Source organism: Parasteatoda tepidariorum, chromosome 2, assembly GCF_982258835.1.
Source record: "Parasteatoda tepidariorum strain Cologne lab strain chromosome 2, Ptep-v5.0, whole genome shotgun sequence".
Taxonomy (NCBI): domain Eukaryota; kingdom Metazoa; phylum Arthropoda; class Arachnida; order Araneae; family Theridiidae; genus Parasteatoda; species Parasteatoda tepidariorum.
In genome coordinates this window covers 55,509,022-55,527,169 of record NC_141756.1, presented here as the reverse complement: position 1 = coordinate 55,527,169, position 18,148 = coordinate 55,509,022, and the positions used below count along the sequence as shown (strand labels likewise).

At 25.9% G+C, this 18,148-nt stretch overlaps 1 protein-coding gene across 7 annotated transcripts in view; it reads left to right on the top strand.

Moving 5' to 3' along the window:
• Nucleotides 1–18,148, top strand: part of LOC107450046 (octopamine receptor beta-2R) — a 180,052-nt gene that overhangs the window by 88,841 nt on the left and 73,063 nt on the right. The window contains exon 3 of one of the 7 annotated variants that reach the window (XM_087157384.1): nt 3,237–3,539. The exons of the other annotated variants lie outside the window; for them this stretch is intronic. The gene's annotated coding sequence lies outside the window, so the exon portion shown is untranslated. The remainder of the gene's footprint in view (nt 1–3,236; nt 3,540–18,148) is intronic. 7 annotated transcript variants of the gene reach the window in all.

Genomic DNA, 18,148 nt, shown 5'->3' with positions numbered 1-18,148 from the left:
GGAAACACTAAAAAAATCGGTAATTTATACCGACTCGCTTTGGTAAAATTATCACATTTGGTAAAATTCGCAATAAAATATAGTTTTATAATATATAATAAAATTTGGCAAATGTAAAAAAAATTAATTAATTTCCTCATGATACCTAAGAGTATAGTATAAAAACCATTCATTCGCTTAAATTTACTTTTTAGTTTCGCGTTTTTCAATGACTGTGTCCTAAAGAGAAAAATAAGTTTGAAAACCAGAAATTCTGATAAACCGTCATTATGTGAACGGTTTTTATTACTAGAATAATGTTTGTCTTTTTTACCAAGAAAAAAAAGCAAGATTATGCTTCATTTTTTACCAGAAATGTCATTACCATTTGATACAGTAATTTTACAGAAATATTCCCTAGTGTGTCATAAAATATACCCCATTTACCTTTGCACCTTAAACAATTTTGAAGTCATTTGCATCAAAATTTCTTCTGTTATAAAATAGAAAAAACCTAAGCAGCATTATGAAATCTACTTGATAATTTTGACTTTTGACTTCACTTCAGGTCGAAAAATAAGTTTCTTTTTTAAACATTGTAGAAAAGCTATCGTGAATATCTATCTTTGATAAGTTATCTTGACATATTAGAGATGATTTGCATTGACGAAAACCAATTAAATGAACTATGAAGAGTCATAAAAGTTTTGACATGCTGTAATTATGCAATTAATATGTCATATAAATAACGAGGGAATGTTGGAATTTCCTTGTTACCACAGGTGGATTTATCCGGATGCTTAAAAAGCATAGGATATATTGTATATTAAAAAAATATTTTGAAACCGGTTTTATAATTTTTTTTTATCTTTCGACAACTGAATTCATTGAAATTTTTTGCCATCATTATAGTTTGTAAACAATGAAATTAATTTTATTAACTATTGTTTCAACCGAAATGTAACTGCTTCTACTGTATAATTTTCATATCTCCAATCTTTGAATGAAAAGATATTTAATTTGTGTGTGATTGGATTAAGTATATTTTCTGGTTATTAGTAACTGATTGTACTTTTTACTTATTACATAAAAACATTTATTTTTTTTTAAATGTAAATTTAAACTTTAATAAAAATACTATTTTTTTTTAAATGCATGTAGTTAGGATCGTATGATACAACATTAATGTGCTCAAAAAATTATGTTGATATGTAGTTTTTCAGGTTAAAAATTTGTTAAAGTAATTCCAGAATAATTTGGCATTTAATTCCTACTTTTTTCAATTTTGTTTAACTAATCAATATAATTCAAGAGTAGATATCAATGAACAATAGTTTCAATGCAATGCTATAGTAAAGTGAGTCACATTTTTTTCAACTGAATAAAAAATTTTACTTGGTAAATATCATAAAATACTTACCTTAACTATAACTTTTCAAACACAATTTTCACTCAGCAACAATTTAACTAAATTGTAAAAATTTTAGTAAACCTAATTTAAAAAAATTTTGGGAAATTTGTTTTCAATGACTACTTTTGAAGAAATAATACCTTTCGATTTTACATTTATGTAAAGCTTCATTTTCATAAACTGTACTATGTATTCTCAGAAGGAATTGTGCCATATTTGTTTGGTATTATAACAATATTGTTTTGCATTATTGTTAAGATATTGTTAAGACACTGTTAAAAGGAGTTTTATCAAAATATGAGTTAAATTGTGTCAAAAGAGCTCCAAAAACAGGTATTGTTGAGTTTTAAAGACCCATATACTCATTATCGAGTCAAGAAAAATTTTTAAATGTGCTGTTTCAATGTGTATGTTATTTCTGTTTTAAACATGTCTCTATTGCTCAATAATGAGTACATGGAGTTTTTAAATCGTTCCGAGAAAACATGTTTTGAAGCAATTTTGATACAATTTTGCTTAACTTCGGGAAATCATTTTTGCAGTGAATGCTATTCTAATATCAACGTTAATTATACTTCAGCAATTATGATAAAAATACTGTACTGTCGACAAAGATATTAGTGCTTAATGTAAAATATTAATAATAATTATACAATTTTAACAATGACTATAACGTTGTATTGAAAATTTTCTTATATCAAGATAAAAATAAAAATTTCATTTTTAAATTATTGTATTACTATATAATTTATAGAAATATGATTTAGCAATATTTAGCAGCATTATTTGAAACTTTCGAATCGTAAAATTTCTATAGTATCGTTAAATCCAATGGTAAATCGTAATATCGCTCAAATTTGCTGCAACCGTACTACATTGCCAAATTGCATCATATTATCTTGCAATTTATTTTTTATACAGGAATGCACAATTCTGCACAGCTTGAACAGAGAAACGATTTAATAAAATTACTTATAACATTGGTGATTGTACTGATATTAAATATCGATGTTAAACTGAATTTAATAAAGCGTAAAATTTAGTAAAGCAAATAAAATTTAATAAAATTCGCCCTCTGTAATAAAACAGCCAATAGAAAGAGAAAACAATTGTTCTTTTAAATGCTGTATTGGTTATTGGTTAAGAGAAGTTGTATTTTATCCCGGGATTTAAGTAAATGATTGTTTACGACTTGGCAGTTTCTTGAAATTCAGTAAAATTAAAAGCTTATTAATATTTTGTATATTGTCTTTTAAGAATCAATTTACAAAAGATAATACATAATATAATTGTTTTTCTCCTAAATTATTTTTATAAATCATATTGTTATGATGATTTTAGTTTCATAGGTATGATTATAAATTTTTTGTGTGAGCAAATATTTTATGCGATTGTATTGATTACACAATAAACAAATGCAGGATCAAATTACGCTATAAAGTTCCGGTACTCAGAATACCGGAACTTTTTAGCGAAAAATCTATTTCCACCGAAAAACATGTTACGGTTGAAAAAATCTGATATACCGTAATTTGTGCAGTAATGATCACCGTAAAATCACTGAATCACTCGAATTAAATATATATTACTGTAAAAATTATGGTATAATATTTTATAATAAAAATGGATTAATAGAATAATTTCTATGTTAGTGACTAAGTATTTTAAGTAAATAAGTTCATAGTTTAAATCCTTAAAAAAGTCATTTTTTGAACTATTCAAAGTAACCCTAATCCATCAAGTAACTTTGCAGGGAAAAAAATTTCTTTTTTTAGTTACCTTTTATAATCCTTAGGTGCGTAACTTAACGAGAGTGACGTCACAAATAATCCTACTGTCTTAATAGGTTCATTGTGCTTTTCAAAGCCATTCGGCGGATCCAATTACGCCTTGACACGTGATTCTTCTGAATCAGATAGAAAGAAAGAGAAAATTACACCACAAACTAAAAAGAAATAATTTGAAAAGCGGAAAAACTTCAGGAAAAATAGAAAAAAAGACAGCTTGTGCAGTATGCAATTACGACCTGTTTTCCATGGTGATTTTCGACTTTTAACTTCGTAATATGATTTTTCTTTTTGCATGACTTCTAAAGAAAATAAATAAGTGAAATCGTGAAGAATATATGTTTGCTACATTAATTCTTTGTGTAAGTTGTCTCGGAATTCTGTTAATTTAGTTATGTTTTGACATGCAATTTTCTTTGCTTTTCCTGTTTTGAATCTTTACTTATTTCTAAAATGTTTAAAATATTATGGAGGAGATAAAAAATTACGTAAATATTACTAATTCGTTTCAAATACACTGTCTGAAATTTGTCTCTTCTTGAAAAATAAAATTTTAATCCACTTAATTGCTGCAGATTTTTTTTATTCACATTCGCATCGGATTTCGACAAGTGAATTAATATTTTTTAAATAATTTATATAGTTAGAATAATATTTTAATAATTAAAAACAATTGTTAGTAAATTTGAAATAAAGTGAAATGAAATGTTGCATCCGTAAATTAAGTTTATATACAAAAGTTGTTGAGAAAAATAATGTGAAAATTGAGACAGAAAGTAATATAAAGGAATGTATATGTATGCAAATAAATATAACTTAATTTTTAGTTACGATTTAAAAAGAAATTTATGAAAATAAGCAGTCTAAGTCTAGAAATTCTTGTAACTATTGTCTGGTTATTGAAATGGTTACTATAGATGTTTATTATGTTTATTGCTTTACGTTGAATAAAATAAGTTTATGAATTTTGTAAAACGTTATCAATATTTCCTTTTTACTAAAATAAACTACGCAGTACAACCTTCTCTTTCAAAACTAGCTTTTTCAATTTACAGAAACTTAAGAAAAAAGAAAATATCTCTCATTCAGACACGCCTCTTTACGCTTTGATGTAATATTTTGTAGAGATCGTGAGATTAATTGATGTTTTCGCAAATATGAATTGATGTTTCACATTGATTAAGTTAGGGATCATTGTTTTTATAGTATCATTTGATTTTTCGTTCAGAGAGAGAGAGGGCTAATAACTGATCTTAAAAATAAATTGATTTATCATAAAAATCGAAACTAGCTACTTATGTTTTTATAATAGTTATGTTAAATGTTTTCGTGAATGTTGTATAAATGTTTTTTGGTGTCTATGGTGTTAGGATCCATGACTTCCAGAAGATAATTTTTAAATTAATAGATAATTTCATAATTTTTCAAAGCATTAAATTCTACGTAAGTCTTAAAAAAATATTAAAATCTTATAGAAGAAAATTTTTTAATTATAACAAACGCTACTTGAAGAAAAAAATTTTTTTTAAATTGTTATAGCTCTTTCAAAAAAAATTTTTTATGCATAGATTTTTTGCATTCAATAATATTTGTTTTTGAAATAATTATTTTAAAAGGTAAGGATTTTCATTTTCTTGCTTTGTTTCTTGATTTATGCAAAGAAACTTGGAAAAAATTTTTTCAAAAGGAAAAAAATGCATCTGATTTTTTTTAATGTTCATTAAATATTCATTCTGAAAAATATTCTGCGCTCCCATATATGCTTTTTATCTAAAGTTAATTTTGTGAAATATTATTAACTGAGTTTTAAAATTACTATTTTAATTAGATAGTAACCAATAGTTTATGTAGCAATTTAAATTTTTTCTCTCTGACTTAAAATTAAAAATATCTATTAACTAGAGTACTTATTTATGTAAAATTTCTATTAAATCTTTATCTCTTGGTAAAATTTTGATATTGAAAAATTATTATTGTTGCTTACTCTTTAACACTTCTGTTGATAAAAATACGTAAATTAATATTTGCATAATATTAATCTTAATTTTATAAATTTTAATATTACCCTTTAACATTTAATAATTACTAACAAGTACACCGAGAAAAAAATTATGGTTGAAACTATTAGAATATTTGAAAACTCCGTAATTTTTACTGAAGCTCTTTAGAAAAGATTTTATTAAAATTACCAATATAATATGGGTTTTATATTATGTGATAAAATGCGATAAAGGAGGTAACATTTCGTAATTTTACTACGATACCTTCAAGCATGCCATAAAATCTATTTATTTGGATAATTTCTGTTATAGGTTTGTATTTTTTAATAACTGGTAATACGAACTATAATTTTAAAAACGAGAATTTCCGAAAAATTGTTTCCATATAAATGGAAAAAATGTCAAAAATGTCAAATTAATTGTTTGCACACCATATATTATGGTTTTTTTAATGAAAATTGTATTTTTGTTACCAGATATTTCATTCCCATACAGTACTATAATTTAACCATATTTTTTGTTACTCCTTACAATGCAAAAAATGTACCTAATTGAATTCTGAATCTGAAATTGATACGCTCATTAATGTAGAACACGTGCAATAAATATAACAGCAATAAACGCGTCTACCTAATAAGTGAAAAGATGTTCGTACGATATACTTAAACTTTAAAATTTCCTCCTTTACCCTTAAATTATGTTAAAATATTAAGAAATAAACTTAGGAAAATATCATTTATCTTTCGAAACATCTTTGTTAAGTTAAAATACGATGTTATGTCTTATAATCAATTTCAGAAAAGCACTGACCACTGTCGCTTTCATTATATTACTACTGCTCATTTCAAGAAAATAAAATTTCAGTTCAATTACAAAAAATTCAAGCAATTCTACGTAATTAAAAATGTGTATTTCCTCGACTAAGATGTATTGCATGGTAGCTCTTCATTATAAATACTGTTTAATATAAACGATTTTAATTGAGTATGCTGTAGATTTACCTTCGAGGTTTTAAAATGAAAAAATAATTGACTAATTTGTATATTTTGCATTACTTAATTACATACCCCACTTGTGCGAAATTAGATCAAAAAATTTAACCAATACTTTCTAAACTGTAAAATTTTGAAAGCAAATAATCCCTGAAAACTTACTTTTTTCAGGGATTCACTTTTCTCGTCTTTATTTTCACAAAATTTAAAAATAATTTTAATAATTAATAATTAAAGAAAATAATTTGTTTCATACGCATTCGATCACCATTTATCATTAATCATGCTTTAGTTATTGCAAATAAAATTTAAAAAGTTACTTTGTATATAGTGTTGAATTAATTATAACTAGTTAAATAAAATTCGAACAAACCGTGCAAAAAACCATCATTTTTAATACGTTCCCTTTTTAAAGGGAGGTTAAAAAGTTACTTCGTATAGAGTGTGTATTAAATCATGGCTCATTAAAAGAATATTGCGTAGACGGTGACATTAATCATAATTTATTTACAAGTTGCTTTGCATAAAGTGTATGAAATTAACGCTTGCAAATATATCGTTATAGACAAAACCATTTCCTTCTTTAAGATTCTTTCAAACTAAATTAAAAGATTCCTATTCTCCCATCAATTAACAAGAAATAAAAGACAAATTCATTACAAAGTCATAAATCTTACTTAATACAAGTATGCTTATGATGCAACAGAAATGACACTGTTACAAGGGTGTTAACATCTAAAAAACACAACGAATATCAATCCAGTGTATCACTTCAGAAAGTATCAGTTACTGAAAACGAATTTATAAATGGTTAATTTGAGAGCATGTAGATGCGATCGTCTATCTTACATGGACTATAGAATTAATCATAATTTGTTTACCTGTTACTTTATGTAGAGTGAATTGTTCCCACACATGTCAATTATACCATTCTGACCAAACTCGTTACTTTCCTTAAGATTATTTCAATCTAAATTGAAAAATTCGTGTTAAACCATCAATAAACAAGAAAAAACTGGCAAATTCCATACACTGTCCAATATTGTAATACAACAATGGAACACTTTGAGTAAAAGTGACACTAATAAAGGGTTTTTACAATAAAGTGCACAACAAATATCGCTGCAATTTTTTATCTCGGTAAGTATCAATTACTTAATATTCAACGAGCTTGAAAATGTTAATTTGAGACGTGATCGCTTACACCTGCATAAATGATAGAATTAATCATAATATGTTTACACGTTACTTTACATGGATTGTATATTTCAAATATACAATTCTAGAGAACATCATTTCTAACACGTTTAAATATATTACTCAAGACAAATTCATAATCTTCTTTACGATTATTAAAAAAAAATTAGCATATTCTTATTCACCCATCAATTAACAAGAAAAAAAAGAAAATTTCAATACATTGTCATAAATCTTACTTAATTTGTTTACACCTTACTTTACCCAGAGGGAATAGTGAATATACCATTTTAGAGAACAACATTTCCAACAAGATCTCCAATATAACAAAAACAAAATTTTCCTCTTGATAAAAGCTGAACTGAACTTTCTCCGATCAAGTTCAGTGGTTTCGAATTGAATATTTGATGTGATAAATCATTGTAAAACATTCGTAACAAAGTTTTTTATGACTTATACAATCCCTTCCATTTAAAATTGAAACAGACATTATATGACAAGTTTGCTAAGACATTCAAACCAAACATTTTTGAAATAGTCACTCATAGCTAGAAAATACTGTACAAAATATAACGAAAACATACATAATATTAAAAATAATTAGAGAACAACTGTTAATACAACTGTTAATACAACATGCAATTTTACATTGTTTACATAAAAATCAAAAATATATTGCGAAATAATTTGAAGGCTATAAATCGTCATTTTTTCTACACAACATATCAAGCGACAACAACAAAAAAGCATTCCCGAAACAGCCTGTTGTGGGCCAAGAGGTTCATGGAGGATAACGCTCCACAATTTCATGTAAATGTCGCTTGCATTGTGTACAGGCCGCCTTTACTTCTCAGACAAGCTGGTACTCATCGATCTGAAGCTGGGTGGGCTTCAAGCCGCCACTGGATACTAGACACGGTACCCACGGATACTAGACAATAACTAAGTTTATGAAAAACGAAATAGAGGATGACTTCAAGAAGATAAGCTCAAACTTGAAGATCGTGTAACATGACCAATTAAAAAATATATATATTGTTACATGTTTTGTTTGTTGACCAGAAAAACTCGTAACCTTACTTAAGATTATTCCAAACTAAATTAAAAGCTCCTTCTTCATTGATTAACAAGATAAAAAAAGACAAATTCCATACAATGTCATAAATCTTACTTACATAAATCTTACTGCCACTGGATACTAGACATGGTACCCGCTGATACTAGACAATAACAAAGTTTATGAAAAACAAAATAGAGGAAGACTTCAAGAACATAAGCTCAAACTTGAAGATCATAGAACATGGCCAATTAAAAACTATATATATTGTTACATGTTTTGATTGTTGACCAGAAAAACTCGTAACCTTACTTAAGATTATTCCAAACTAAATTAAAAGCTTCTTCTTCATGGATTAACAAGATAAAAAAAGACAAATTCCATACAATGTCATAAATCTTACTGCCACTGGATACTAGACATGGTACCCGCTGATACTAGACAATAACAAAGTTTATGAAAAACAAAATAGAGGAAGATTTCAAGAACATAAGCTCAAACTTGAAGATCATAGAACATGGCCAATTAAAAACTATATATATTGTTACATGTTTTGATTGTTGACCAGAAAAACTCGTAACCTTACTTAAGATTATTCCAAACTAAATTAAAAGCTTCTTCTTCATTGATTAACAAGATAAAAAAAGACAAATTCCATACAATGTCATAAATCTTACTTAAAACAACTATGCTTAAGATCCAACACTTAGAGTAGGAACGACACTAATACAAGGGCTTTAACATTAAAAATACACAATGAATATCGCTCCAATTTATCATCTCAGTAAGTATCAGTTACTAAATATCCAACGAACTTGAAACGGTTAATTTGAAAGCACGTAGACGCGATCGTAAAATCTTAAAACAAGGATTCCCTTGAGTGGAAAACTCTTGACTATAAATAACATTTTTCATTTCTCGTAAGATCCAAATAGAAAAAGACGCGATGCTTGGAGCGAAAATAAATTTTTGGAAAATGCTGATTAATTATTTTTAGTGGTTGTCTTTTTTGCTATATGTTGCAAGATCGTGTTTTGAAAGTAAGCAGAGTAAACAATGTAAAAGAATACATATTGTTCTAAATTTTCGGTAATTTTTTTTTTCTGTGTGATAATAAATGTTTAATTGTACAAAGTTAAAATATTTAAAACCAATAATTTATTATTGCAATTATTTTTGTCCAGATTTAATTTTTTGTATAAAAAAATATAAAACTCAAAGTAACTCTGATATTTAGCTAAACGTTATCTGTAATAAAATGCGTCTGATTTATTTGATAATTTTTAAATTAATATCAATTACTTTTGTCCAGATTTAATTTCTTGTATAAAAAAATATAAAATTCAAAGAAACTCTGATATTTAGCTCAACTTTATCTGCAATAGAATGCGTCTGAATCTGTAATATTCCCTGCAATGCGTACGGCGCGTGTATTCATACCGGATTTATTTGATAATTATTAAATTAATATCAATTATTTTTGTCCAGATTTAATTTTTTGTATAAAAAAATATAAAATTCAAAGAAACTCTGATATTTAGCTAAACTTTATCTGTAATGGAATGCGTCTGAATCTGTAATATTCCCTGCAATGAGTGAGGCACGTGTATTCATACCGGATTTATTTGATAATTAATAAATTAATATCAATTATATTTGTCCAGATTTAATTTTTTGTATAAAAAAATATAAAATTCAAAGAAACTCTGATATTTAGCTAAACTTTATCTGTAATGGAATGCGTCTGAATCTGTAATATTCCCTGCAATGAGTGAGGCACGTGTATTCATACCGGATTTATTTGATAATTAATAAATTAATATCAATTATTTTTGTCCAGATTTAATTTTTTGTATAAAAAAATATAAAATTCAAAGAAACTCTGATATTTAGCTAAACTTTATCTGCAATAGAATGCGTCTGAATCTGTAATATTCCCGGCAATGCGTACGGCGCGTGTATTCATACCGGATTTATTTGATAATTATTAAATTAATATCAATTATTTTTGTCCAGATTTAATTTTTTGTATAAAAAAATATAAAATTCAAAGAAACTCTGATATTTAGCTAAACTTTATCTGTAATGGAATGCGTCTGAATCTGTAATATTCCCTGCAATGAGTGAGGCACGTGTATTCATACCGGATTTATTTGATAATTAATAAATTAATATCAATTATTTTTGTCCAGATTTAATTTTTTGTATAAAAAAATATAAAATTCAAAGAAACTCTGATATTTAGCTAAACTTTATCTGCAATAGAACGTCTGAATCTGTAATATTCCCTGCAATGCGTACGGCGCGTGTATTCATACCGGATTTATTTGATAATTATTAAATTAATATCAATTATTTTTGTCCAGATTTAATTTTTTGTATAAAAAAATATAAAATTAAAAAAAACTCTGATATTTAGCGAAACTTTATCTGTAATGGAATGCGTCTGAATCTGTAATATTCCCTGCAATGAGTGAGGCACGTGTATTCATACCGGATTTATTTGATAATTAATAAATTAATATCAATTATTTTTGTCCAGATTTAATTTTTTGTATAAAAAAATATAAAATTCAAAGAAACTCTGATATTTAGCTAAACGTTATATGCAATAGAATGCGTCTGAATCTGCAATATTCCCTGCAGTGCGTGAGGCGCATGTATTTATACCGGATTTATTTGATAATTATTATATTAATAATTGTTTTATTTGATAATTCGTGTTAAAATATTTTAAACCAATAATTAATAATACAAATATTTTTACTCTGACTTAATTTTTGGTTTATAAGAAAATATAAAATCCAGAAAAACTCTGATGTTTAACTAAAGTTATTTGTAATAAAATTATTTTAATTTTCCTCAGTAATGCGAGAAGCATATGCATACATTCGCTTTTTATTTCACTATAATTATTTAAATATTGAAAGTTTGAATATTTCAAAACATTAAAACCATTCCTTAATAATTGCGGATAATTTTACTTGAATTTTAAATTTATCATGAAAACTATGAAACCCAAAGAAACTGTGATATTTGTAATATAATATTAATGTAATTTTGTCCTGTAACACGAATAATAAAGAATAAATTTGTTATGACTTTAAAGAAAGCAAGTTTTAATTATACAAAATAAATCAGATAAAAATTTCTATCGTTCAACTCAGTAGTGTAATACTAATATCGTTTTGATGCCAAATTAGTCCTTATGTATTTCGAATGGACTGCTGAAATGCGAACTACTATTTACATGTACAAAAGAAGCATGGGGTGACAGCGCACTATATGATATGAAGTTTTGAAAATATATTAATAATTTCAGTAAATTGATGATTCAGATTTCCGTAAATTTATGTGGTACCAAATTAAACCAGATAAATATTTCTACTATTCAACTCAATAAGTGTAATGCCAATATCTTCAAATCTTTCGTTTTATATTTCGAAGAGACAGCTGAAATGCGAACTACCATTTCCATATATAATAGAAACATGGGGTGACAGTGCACTGTATGATATGAAGTTTCGAAAAGATATTAATAATTTCAGTAAATTGATTATTCAGATTTCAGTAAATTGATTATTCAGATTTCAGTAAATTGATTATTCAGATTTCAGTAAATTGATGCGATACCAAATTAAATCGGATAAAGATTTCTATTATACGACTCAGTAGTGTAATACCAATATATGTTGGGAGTCAAATTAGTCCTTATATATTTCGAATAGGCAGCTGAAATGCAAATTACTATATACATGTATAACAGAATCATGGAGTGACAGCACACAATATGATACAGTTCACTAATATGATACAGTTCACATACAGTTCATTAATATCAATTATTTTACCACGTCCATTTAATTAGAAAGGTAAGTTGCATAACAACATAAGAATTAATAATATTTCACAAACTACAAAACAGAAGTATTTTCAATTTATTTCTTACTCTATATCTGTTTACTTGCCAAACTATGGAAAATCTAGTACAAAATCTTTCCTTATTTGCAGTTTTTTACATTCAATAATTTAGAGTAAAACTTAATATGTAAAAATCCTTCCATAATTTAAGTTTTTCTGGAGTATATAATTTCATTCTAATATCAGGAGGTAAAAACTATGATACGTTAACATCTTAGAACAATATAACAATAAAACTCTGTGTAATTTCAGTGTTGGGATGTAAAAATTTATTATACGTAAACAGCTTAAGGCAATATAGCAATAAGACAAGCTTACCTTAAATTTAAAAAGTTTAAAATGAACCCTTCTAGAAACTGTAAGGAACAATTTAATGCAAAACAAATTCCACTTTTGAAAAAAGTGTACTTATCACACTGTAATAAAACGTATGATCAAAACTATCCGAATGTGATAAGCTTTACCATGTTTTTACACCAAAACACCGGAAAGCTCGTTAATTTTTACCAAAAACTTTGGTAATGATGTTAAAATTAGCAATAAAATACATCTTTATAATATAGGTTAGAATTTGATAAATGTGGTAAAATTTGGTAATTTTATCATGATACTCTAGAGAGCGACATTCAAACCAGTTATTTGGTTGAAAATGTACCGTTCAGTTTTCTATTTTTCACTAAATTTGTGGAAATACGAACTATAATTCGAAAGCCAGAATTTCTGTTAAAATATGAAGGGAAAAATTTCCTAATGAATGGTTTAAGTATTAATTTTAAAATATTTTGATTTCATTAAACCAAAATAATAATTATTTTTCACACTAGAAACGTCATTTACATACAGTTACGGTTATTTTATTAGATATTTTTTCTGCTCACTAAATTGCCTCGAACTACACAAATAAATTTTGAACTTTTTAATGAAAAAATAATTTTAAAATAATTCACATGAAATTTTAATATTATAGTTTATATTTTTAATTGAGTTTTGTTTATTTATTTTCAGGTGAAAAAAGAAGTTTATGAAACAATGTTTTTTTAAAATTATTATTCTCAGTATTTCTCCGTTAACAAAACAGTTATTATTGAAGTTAATAGTTTTTTTTTTTAATTTTCTTTGCGTTTGATATAAAGTTTCGCATCCCATTTACGTCAACTTCAGCTATGAATACTTTTTCACATGTTTTTAATTCAACACGAGAAATTTTTTATGAGCATTTTTATCTGAGGAAGATTCACATCAACAGTTATAAATCACTTTTTTTTACGTAGATAAAGTTTTAATTAAAAAATAATTTAAAAATAATTCATGTAAAATTTGAACAATATAATAGTTTTGTTTAGAACAATATAACAATTTAATAGTTTTTTTTTATTTTCCTTGCGTTTGATATAAACCTTCACATCCCATTTACGTCAACTTCAGCTATGAATACTTTTTCACTTGATTTTAATTCAACAGGCGAAATTTTTTTCTGAGCATTTTTATCTGACGAAGATTTACATTAATAATCACTTTTTTTACGTAGACAAAGTTTTAATTCAAAAATAATTTAAAAATAATTCATATAAAATTTGAACAATATAAATTATCTTTTTGAATTGCGCTTTGCTTATTTTTTTCCAGGTGAAAAAAAATGTTCAATAAATAATGTTTTTTTCAAAACTATTATTCTTAGTGTTTTCTCCTTCTATAAAACCCTTATTATCGAAAATAATAATGTTTTTTAAAATCTGCTATACGTTTGATATAAATCTTCACATTCCATTTACGTCAACTTCAGCTATGAATATTTTTTCAATGGATTTTAATTCAACACGTGAAAGTTTTTTTTATTAATATTCTTATCTGACGTAGATTCACATCAACAGCTATAAATAACATTTTTGTTTCGAAGGGCATGATTCACGATATTGTGTGTGTTTATTTACAAAGCTTCATCACGCAGACATATCATCACGCACTTCATGTTTCAATCTCAAAACAAATAGTACTTTAACAATACAAGATTTTCATCGTGCGTACCGATATTACCGAAGCGCCGCTTCATAACCGTGCAAGTATTGCTGAATTCGCTGATTCATAAACAATGTTCGAAACCTAACTCGTATCTAAAAGCGTTTGTTGATACTGAACGGATCTCATTTTGAGAAATGTCGCATTGCGTTCAAAAGAGTAAATTGCTTCTGGGTTCAAATCATTTCTCATTTTACAAACAGGCAGGAAAATTCGGGAGAACTTAAAAAAAAAAGATTTTACTAAACAATGCTTTTAATAGAAAAATGGGAGGTCTTTCGAATATTTCTTTTTTTCTTCTTCCCTACTGAATTCATTTCCTTCCTCCTCCATTTTGATCGAAGTAGAAAATGAGAATTCGTGATCTATTTCCATGGCAGCAAAAACAAGTCGTTCCGCTTTCCAAACTAAAAATATTATGAGCTATCTTATTTTCTTTTTTTTTTACTCTTTCGGGAATATATTTGGCATAAATTCAACAAATCTCGAAGTTTGTACTTTAGACATTTGAGTTGTCCCGTTTTGTTAGTCTTGATTGAGAAAATAGATTTAGTTTTTGAAAACAATTTTGTGATTTTTTATGTACGTCAACTTAAAAAAAAGGGGAGATCAATGATTCTGTATGAATTTAATTGAATAGCTTATAGAGGAAATGACAAGTCACATTTAGTTTGATCATATTCGAAATGTCTTCAAACAGAAATAAAAAGAAATATTTTAAGTAAGGGTAAATTCTACAGGTTTTCTTTTTATTTATAGAATATTTCGAAATCAGAACTCTAAATATATATATATATATATATATATATATATATATATATATATATATATATATATATATATATATATATATATATATATATATATATATATATATATATATATATATATATATATATATATATATATATATATATATATATATATGTGTGTGCGGCATAAATTTAACAAATCTCGAAGTTTATACTTTAGACATTTGAGTTGTCCCGTTTTTGATAGTCTTGAATGAGAAAATAGATTTAGTTTTTGAAAGCAATTTTATGATTTTTTATGTAAAACCAACTTAAAGGGGAGATCAATTATTTTCTATAAATTTAACCGAATAGCTTTTTGGGAAAATTACAAGTCACATTTTGTTCATTTCCGAAAATTCTTTTAACAACAATAAAAACGCATACTTCTAATGATTGTAAATTATATAAATTTCCTTTTTATTTATGGATTATTTCAAAATCAAAGCCCTAAATATATATTTTTAGCATTAATTAAAAAAAGTCAGAACATATGCATAATGAGAGTGGCTAGTATATAATAATTATAATAATAATGTAATAAATTATTAATATTATTAATTATTAATAATATTAATTACTACTAATAATAATATATAAAATAATAAGTAAAAATTCAAAGAAGTTAAAAAAAAAGCAAATTCGCTACTGTAATAAGGCAAATTACTATTGATAAAGGCGATTGTCAAACTTGTCTTATTGCCGTTTAAAATATAAAATATGCATCTAATATACGATTTTAAACTCCTTTGTGTCACTTCATACACCCAAAGAGGCTTTATTGTTTTCAATCCCGTATTGCTTATCAATGATTTGTGAAACTTAATGTCTTTTTTTCTATTTAAAATATTTGACAATTACAAAATACTTTAAGGGTTTTGCTTGCAAGTATTTTGTATTTTTGCAAGGGTATTTGAATTTTAGGATAGAACTTTATAGGGATAGAACTTGATCATATTAAAAAGGCAAAATAAAATAAGGTTTTAAGTCGAAATAAGTAATTTTTGTATAGAATCTTAGAATATTACAAAAGGAAAAAATTCTCTATTAAGTGGGAGAAACTACACAACCGGTAGCATACAACAAAAATTACATATCTAATATAAAATAAAACACTGCGCATTCAATTTTTTTAAACTCAATAAAACAAAAACCATCAGATTATATTAAGTTTGCATCCAACTTAAAAATACATACTTAACATTAGGTTTGCATCCAACTTAAAAATACTCATGATTTGTATCGTGAAATATTTACTGCAAGAGACTATACTTTATGTTACATTAAATACAAATGTGCATTAATTATACAAATTTGACATTGCAATGAAAAGTAACTTCATTAATATTGCAATAGTATAGTGATATATTTACTTCGACACGAAACTATATTTTACATAAAAAATATACAAATGAGCATTAATTATACAAATTTGACATTGCAATGAAAAGTAACTTCATTAATATTGCAATAGTATAGTGAGATATTTACTTCGACAAGAAACTATATTTTATATAAAAAATATACAAATGTGCATTAATTATACAAATTTGGCATTGCAATGAAAAGTAACTTCATTAATATTGCAATAGTATAGGGAGATATTTACTTCGACCAGAAACTATATTTTACATAAAAAATATACAAATGAGCATTAATTATACAAATTTGACATTGCAATGAAAAGTAACTTCATTAATATTGCAATAGTATAGTGAGATATTTACTTCGACAAGAAACTATACCTTATGTTGAATTAAAATAAACAGAAATGTGCATTAAGTATAAAAGTGTGAAATTGTAGTGTAAAGTAACTTTCCCTGCCTATGTATTATTACGTAATTATTGCACTTTATACTTGCTTGTTATCTTGATTATTTGGAATTAGACGATATTGATTTCTTATATTAAGGCATTTTTTTAATTTAATGAAAAATTTAATTGTTTATAATTTCAATGTAATTAAATTTCATACTACTATATTACAACTAAATTTCTTCCTTTTATGATAATTTCATTCCCAGTTAAAATTTTGACAGTTTTTGATTGTCTATGCCTTTAAGTTTAATGTGAAGTAAACTAGATCTGTGGAACGCTTCGTAAGAATAATATATTACGCAACAAACTAACCAGTAAATTTAATTATGTTTTTGACAGTTGTTGGTCGATTAACGAGAACTCATTATTTTAATTGTACTTTCGAGACTATATTTCATTGTTACTTCTACTAGCATGAGAAAAGAATTCGTATTTTTTAATAATAAAGGCATTACAAAATTTGTTTATCAAAAATTTCTATTATAGTAAAAAACATGCATTTTTTTCTTAAGTCCAGTTCTTAAGTTCTAACTCCGGCAATAATATTTTTAAAAAAATATCGTAAAAAGCATGTTTTTGCTTCTCGAGTATTTAGTTCCCTTTTTTTTTTTAATTCTTACTCCCGTAATAATATAAAAAAAATCTAATTTTCGTAGAAACTATACTGTTTCTTTTTGAGTATACAGTCCCGTTTCAAAATTCTTAATCTGACAATAATATTAAAAAAAATTTAATGTAAAATACATGCGGTTCCTTCTTAAGTACTCAGTACCGTTTTTATATTCTTACTCAGGCAATAATATCAAACAAAAATCTTATTGCAGCAAAAAATATTCATTTGCTTCCTGAGTATTTAGTCTCGTTTATAAGTTCTGACTCAGACATTTGAATTTACTTGGTCAGAAACAATGAGTTACATATATTGCTAGTAGTAAAGGGTTTTTTCCCTTCTCCTTTTTTTCTATGATTTCTTACTCTGTCAGGTGATTGACTTGTTTTTTTGAATCGGGTCCAAATTCCAAAAGTTGCAAAGGTGATCTTGCAAGAGAAGTAATGACAGTAACAAGGTGGTGAACAAAAAGAAACAGAAAGAAGGGGCACACCAATGACTTTTTTTGAAATTAAAAAAAACCCATCCATCTAGAGAACTATGATAATACTCTAAACATTTCGGCTCGC